This window comes from Cherax quadricarinatus, chromosome 59 (genome assembly GCF_038502225.1).
Source record: "Cherax quadricarinatus isolate ZL_2023a chromosome 59, ASM3850222v1, whole genome shotgun sequence".
Taxonomy (NCBI): domain Eukaryota; kingdom Metazoa; phylum Arthropoda; class Malacostraca; order Decapoda; family Parastacidae; genus Cherax; species Cherax quadricarinatus.
The window spans coordinates 1437294-1444503 of record NC_091350.1 but is presented as its reverse complement, the minus strand read 5'-3'; the positions used below and the strand labels follow the sequence as shown (position 1 = coordinate 1444503).

Here is a 7210-nt window from a genome sequence, read left to right as displayed (position 1 = left end):
TCTCAGAGGCATATACACCCCGAGAGTTGGTTTAGAAAGACACGTAAGCAAACACTAACATATTTATTAGAAAACGTTTCGGTCCTGGGACCTTGATCACTTCTAACATACAGAGGTAGAAAGACATTATATATATAGGCGGAGAGTGAGATGTGACGCACGTGACCTGAGGAATGTCATAAGAACATAAGAATGGAGGAACACTGTAGAAGGCCTACTGGCCCATGCAAGGCAGGTCCAAGTCTCCTACCGGCTTAAGCCAATGCACCCAACCTAGTCAGGTCAGGTCACATTGACTTAAGGGAGGAACACGGCAACCGACCTGGTAGCACAAGCTATCAGGTCTAACTCACACCCACCCACATCTACTCATGTATTTATCCAACCTATTTTTAAAGCTACACAACGTTCTGGCCTCTATAACGGTACTTGGGAGTTTGTTCCACTCATCCACAACTCTATTACCAAACCAGTACTTTCCTATATCCTTCCTGACTTTCCTATATCCTTCCTCAGTTTATGAGCGAGGTTGAGTTACAGCTCCTCTATCTACTACTCTCCCGTTTCAGAGAGCTGATCTCCGAACATCTGAGAGTGATATTTCTCCTCTACTCTATAACTAATCCCCCAACACCTCCCACACTCATAAAACTCACTCATATCTTTACAACTCATTTCCACACCCCTCTAAAATCCCTCCCCCCCACCCGTGTAGCCGACTCCCGCATCTCTTTCATATATACTTATAACCCTAATTTTTAAAGGAGTGGACCGGTAAGCCAGCCGAAGGCCTCGGTCAGATGACCAAAAGTTCCAGGTGCGAGTCATCATATGACAGATCAGCGTTAGGAAATACTTATCCTGTTTCCTGATAAATCTTACCTAACCTCTCTCATATATACGAGGAACTTTGCGTGTCTCAGAGGGCATATACACCCCGAGAGTTGGTTTAGAAAGACACGTAAGCAAACACTATAACATATTTATTAGAAAACGTTTCGGTCCTGGGACCTTGATCACTTCTAACATACAGAGGTAGAAAGACATTATATATATAGGCGGAGAGTGAGATGTGACGCACGTGACCTGAGGAATGTCATAAGAACATAAGAATGGAGGAACACTGTAGAAGGCCTACTGGCTCATGCGAGGCAGGTATTAATCAGAACAACCTCTATCTATGATGAGGACGGGTAGACAATGAAATCATGTGACTCCTGTTGGGTTGGTGCTGCTTAAGTATCATGTATGCCAATGTTTTTGAAATTTTGTAGTTTCCAGTGTTGCCGTCACCGGCACTATAGAACGCAACACTGGAAACTACAAAATTTCAAAAACATTGGCATACATGATACTTAAGCAGCACCAACCCAACAATGGACAGGAGTCACATGTCTGATTTTTTCGTTCTCTACCCATCCTGCTATGTATGATAATTCATGTAACTGAGGTTACCTGTTCTTATTTACTTACTTACTTAACACAGACATGCCTCGCATGAGCCAGTAGGCCTTCTACAGTGTTCCTCCATTCTTATGTTCTTATGACCATTCCCGCGGTCAGGTCACTCTATGTGCGTCACATCTCACTTATGACATCCTCAGCACTATACTCTCCGCCTATATATATAATGTCTTTCTACCTCTGTATGTTAGAAGTGATCAAGGTCCCAGGACCGAAACGTTTTCTAATAAATATGTTATAGTGTTTGCTTACGTGTCTTTCTAAACCAACTTGTCGGTATTTATTACCAAGATTTATACCACCCCGAGAGTGTATTGTAAAGCTTGATAAAGTTCCTGGAGAGCGAAACGTTGCCACAATAAAATGTCACATTAGTTGCACTTGTGTCCTTTTACTTAAAGTATTCTTGCCTAGTGGGCACTGGTTTGGTAATAGTTGTGGATGAGTGGGACAAACTCCCGAGTGCCGTCATAGAAGCTAAGACGTTGTGTAGCTTTAAAAATAGGTTGGATAAATACATAAGTGGGTGTGAGTTGGACCTGACTAGCTTGGGCTACCAGGTCTGGTGCCGTGCTCCTTCCGTAAGTGGAAGTGACCTGACTAGGTGGTCATTGTGATGAATGGTTTGAAAAACCATTGTTCTTGGCCGGGTGGGGGGGGGGGGGAGGGTGGCATGGACCTACTTCGCATGGGTCAGTAGGCCTGTTGCAGTGTTCCTTCTTTATGTTCTTATGTAACAGATAACATGCAGTTAACCCCCACTTAACCAACTATACACATCTGACTCACGAAACCATAATGACACGATTGTAAACAAACCATACCAGTGACTAACGCGACGGTCTGGAGTTTTGAGACTCTTTGACCGCGGGTTCAAATCCCGCCCGTGGTATGGTTTATACACATCTATCAGTGCTTCATTCAAATATTTCTGCAACTCTGCACTCCTATTCACTACTGCACCTCTGCTACAGTCCGTCTCACTGTCACAAAAATCTATAACCCCTCGCCCTTTGTCAGTCCCTCACTTTTAAAACTCACACTTACTCTTCAACACACTCACACAAAAGAATGAAAGGCAGGAAAAACAATTCGTTCTATATCTGAATGTTATGGTTTTTTTCCTTGCCGGGTCTGCTGGTTTAATAGGTATGGATTAGCTCATTTAGCGGCTGGGTCGGAAACCTCGGGAACTGCACGTTTTGCTCATTGTTAGTAAATGGGACCATGAAGTTAATACTGGGGATAAAATTCTAATAATTGATCGGTTTGTTATAAATATAATAAAAGAACTTAGCATTTGTTTAGCATCAAGACAAACTTTTGTATAAGGTGTTGCACTCGGACAAAAGTGTTGCACTCGGACAAAAGGTGCTGCCATTTCTGAAAAATGGTGCTGTAATCCATGGTAAGAAAAAGGTGCTACAGTCGCTGACAAAAGGCGTTACGATCGCTCTCCCGTTCCTGACCTCGTGGGTAAATTGCATAGTACCTATTGTCCACACTTCCTCCTGATCATCGTAACTCTCAAATTTAAATGAGTTTTTTAAAAGGCCAGAGATTTACGGCACGATAATAAATCGTGTAGTATTGAGGGCCGAGAAAAAGACGTTAATGTTTATTGGATAACGACTCAATATCTGCCTTCATTTTGGATGTAATCAATGAGTCTTATTTCAGAAGAGGTTTATAATGGCCAAGGGTTTTCAGGATAATGGAAGAGACAGAGGTGTGTTGCAACCCTCCCGTCCCCAGCCACCCTCCTGTGATCTGTTTGTGACTTGATAAAGTCCACTGTATGGGAGAAACGTAGTCAATAGAGGATCGCATTATCCTGTATTTGTGTTTGTTTTTTCAGCCACCTTCTTGTGCTGAGGGAGCCAAGAGTATTACTATATTTTGTAGACAAAATTTAGTGCTTTGGGTTTAAGGCCTATCGACTGCTTTGGGTTGTTTAGATTACATGTTCAAAAACAGGACGATTGCTTTATTTCCTACAATAGACGCTAATAAACACACTGTACAAGGAGGTATACATACTGAATATACCTTGGGGTATAATCCTTCTCTGGTATACCATGCGTATTATACAAGGCAATTAAAATGCCAAGGGTAAAGAAGGTAGTAACCTCTTCCCGTGTAATTAATACATAAAAACACATATAAACTTACTTACCAGGTGGATCAGTCTGAAAAAGATAATGACGGTTTACCTGGAGAATAGCAACGAAGGGTTGACACACACGTTTACTTACTATAGTGATTTATAGTTATATCACTGTGTAGCACCAGATGGTGGGGCAGATGTTAACTACTGACTGGTTGAGAAGTGACTACACTCGACAGGTGACAGCGATCAGGAGTTACCAGTTAGAGTTCCTTTTACGTTTAAAACCTATCGACTTCACTCGAGGCATTGAAGTTGCAGTTCACCTGGGGGAATAGAGTTTAAAAATCCGTGTGTTGCTAAAATATGGATTACGATAAACTCACAGTATTTACACACGCTGAAAGATACACACCTCTCGCTAAAATTTACTGTGTTCGCCACCTCTCCAACAATTTAAATGTTTTCAGTGCCCATTTATTTATCTCTTACGACACCAAAAGGTGCCATTAAAACCAGTGTACTTTTTTCTAATCTCCTTCACAGGGACGCCAGTAAATAAAGAAAACAATGAAGTTGAAAATGTGCCATCATTCCAATTATAAATATCGCATCTGAATCCTGAAATAAGTTTTTTAAAACCATATGTTTATGTAGCAGATTTAGCGTAATGATCTCTGCCGGCCAGTCACTATCACCACTGTTCTGAGAGGAAAAGCTGGGCATGGTAATAAGTAAATATAAAGACAGAACGCCTTTAAGATCATCCTTCATTCTCAAATTAATAACTGTGTATCAAATTTTAAATGAGCCTTTAACAGCCAGAGATTTATAACATGATGCAGCGAAGTTCAGATAAGTGAGCCGCATCGTCACTGGCTCTCTTCTATTTATTAATGGTACGACCTCAGAGGTATCAATTATTAAATATAAAAGGAACAGAGCCCTCGATCAACTTCAATTCTGCTGTTCTCAACTATATGGCTTTGATGAAAAATGAGTGATGCTTTTTTTGTTGTATTAGGGAGTTAATGGAAGACCGGGAGGAGAGTGGTGGGTGTATTATAATTGCGGTGCGCTAAAAACCTCAGCCCAGGCAAGAGGAAGGAAGACTGAGGAGTAAGCTGACTAGAGGTGACTCGAAGACCCTAAGCTGGGGGAAATCTTTTATTTTTGCGATGTTCACCCACATTGCAGCTTTATCACCCAGAGTGGGGGCTTAAAATGTACTTGATGAAGCCCATTTAAGGTTAAACTGTCGATTCAAAGTGGTTCTGAATCGACAGTCGGGAATTGTTTGTGAAGTGTGAAGACTGGTTCCCTACGAGCTTCGAAATAACCGTCATTCCAGTGCTCACTTGACTGGCTGGTAGACTTGTGAACAAAATTGGTGAATAACACACTTGTACCATATTTGGGTATATTTATTTGTAGACGTTTCGCCCACCAGCTACTTTGTCAATACAATGCAGGAACATAAACAGAAGTCTTACGGAATTGTATATACAGAAGATAGTTACAGATGTTCAGTACCTCAGCCTTGATGAATCTGGTTGGAGTGGATGCGAGGAATAGTTTCTAGTGTTGTCGAAATATCGGTGTTCTGCATACAATTCCTTTTTTTTTTTTTTGCTTAATAAAATCAGATACACCTGCAGTGTGCTATTACCACATTCTACATGATAGTTATATAGTGGGAACAAAAGCTATGCTGTGGACTTGCGGATTTTTTTTTTTTTTTTTTTGAGGAGGGGGTTCCTAGATGCTTGAGAAGTAACGACAAGTTTTTCCTACGTACCAGGTTCATCAGTCGAATACAGAGATGCTTACAATAATAGAGACAGTAGAAGTGGGGAGGTAGTCTGAGGTGATCATTCCTTCAACCATGAGAGACAATGGTCAATTTTGTAGCTTAAGGCAGAGGCACAGGACGAAGGGTTTTAGATTCAGTCTGATAGTCTTTCATTCCTCCAAGCACTGTATGACGCTAGTAGGTTGAGTACTCTCCTATCATTTTTTTTTTGTGAACGAGGTGGCGGTGGTAGAGGAATTCAGCCGTAAGTGTTTCTTCACTGTGATTACAGTGCCCGAGGCCAGTGGACGGGGATATTAAAAGCATCAGGTATGAGGGATAACCAGTTTGAGGAAGTGAGGAAAAACCAGAGGTAATGACAGCTTATAATAAGAGGTTGTATGAAGCAATCTTTACCCATTTCCTTCTCTACAATTCAAGGAGGAGGAGGCCCTTGATGCCGGAAAAGAGCTGCTCTTGACTCAAGGAATTGGAGCTACCCTCCCTTTTCTTAGCATGGCTCTGACTGCCTCCCATTACCAGTACACACCATTACAATAATGATGCACAATTCCGAAAAGATGAGGAATCAGACACATGTTAATTAGACACAGGGTATCATGAAGACTGTTCACAGGGCTGAGGGACTGATAACCTCGTCTACTGTCCTCGTATATCATCTCTGTATTGAACTGATAAAGCCGCTGGCTGGCAGAACGTGAGGTACTGAACATGTGTGTAACACCTCACTAGTACTTATGACGGAGAGAGATTTAAACACCTGAAGCTCTCGAGACCATTTCATGCACTTCAAAGAGGCCAAATTAATCATCACAGAAACTGACCAGCACCACAGGCACTGTTTACATTCCTCTCTTATTGCCACTAAAAATACCATCACACAAAATTCTGGCAGTTTTATGACATCAGAGATAATCGACAGACTCATCCTACCCAACTGGAACACAGCCATCACGTAGCTCCCGTCTCCACCTGCAGCGCTTTATTCAGAAATATATTTCTTTTAAATAAGCAGAATGTATGGACGGAAGAGATTATACTACCTCTACTTCATTTTATATGTATTTGACAAACCCCCCCGGGCGGACATCTGGTTCAAAACCCCCCTGTTCGCCCCGGCTAGCCCTGACTCGCCAGTCGCCACAAGATGTGACTCAGTCGAGATGTTGGAGACTGTGTTAGGACACACTAGGATGCGCTGCCAGACGACGCGACCCATTTCTACCAATAAACACCTTGCAGAGATGTGTATTACTCCAATCGCACCCACTACGTTTCGAACCCCATACCTCATAACATTAATACCTCGTCTGTGTCTTATACTCCGTCACTCAGACGCTGTGTAATCCCCCTACGGATTTAACACTCCCGTATGAAAAGCCCCTCATGGGAGGTTCCTTGACGCTGGTGAGGGATTCTTGAACCGGGCGCTATGTAACCCCTGCACACGAGGGCCATGTCTCACCGTTTCTAGGGCTTTTTCAGTTCTTACACATAGGCCTAGGATTGGAATTAGGCTGGGCCAAAGTGAGCTCCTCCGGTGAAATTAATACCCTAGGTAGATTTGAGAATAGGCTAGACTAATATGCGAGAAAAACCTAGCTAGCATAGGCCAGAAAATCTACAGCAGTCCTCCTCCATTTTTACGTCGTTCCATTTTTTCATTCAGTACGCGTTATTTGTGACGCTGTCTTATTTCTCTACTCCAAGAAGGAACCCATAGGTCCGAGGGATTCTGGAAAACATCCCAGGACTTATGGTCCAACACCAGGCAACGATCTTTTTGGTATTCTTTAATACAGTAATGATAATGTTGTACATAATGG

The 7210-nt window shown here is 42.2% G+C and overlaps 1 long non-coding RNA gene across 2 annotated transcripts in view; it reads right to left on the bottom strand.

The window, feature by feature from the left end:
* The window catches only part of LOC138854431 (uncharacterized), a 70085-nt gene extending 65419 nt beyond the window's left edge, over positions 1-4666 (bottom strand). Inside the window, exons 1-2 of one of the 2 annotated variants that reach the window (XR_011393638.1) lie at positions 3987-4666; positions 3720-3897 (exon numbers count right to left, since the gene is read on the bottom strand). This is a non-coding gene — a long non-coding RNA (uncharacterized lncRNA). Of the gene's footprint in view, positions 1-3719 lie in introns of both variants that reach the window. The other variant, XR_011393637.1, reaches the window with a different exon arrangement.
* Between the last annotated feature and the right edge of the window lie 2544 nt (positions 4667-7210).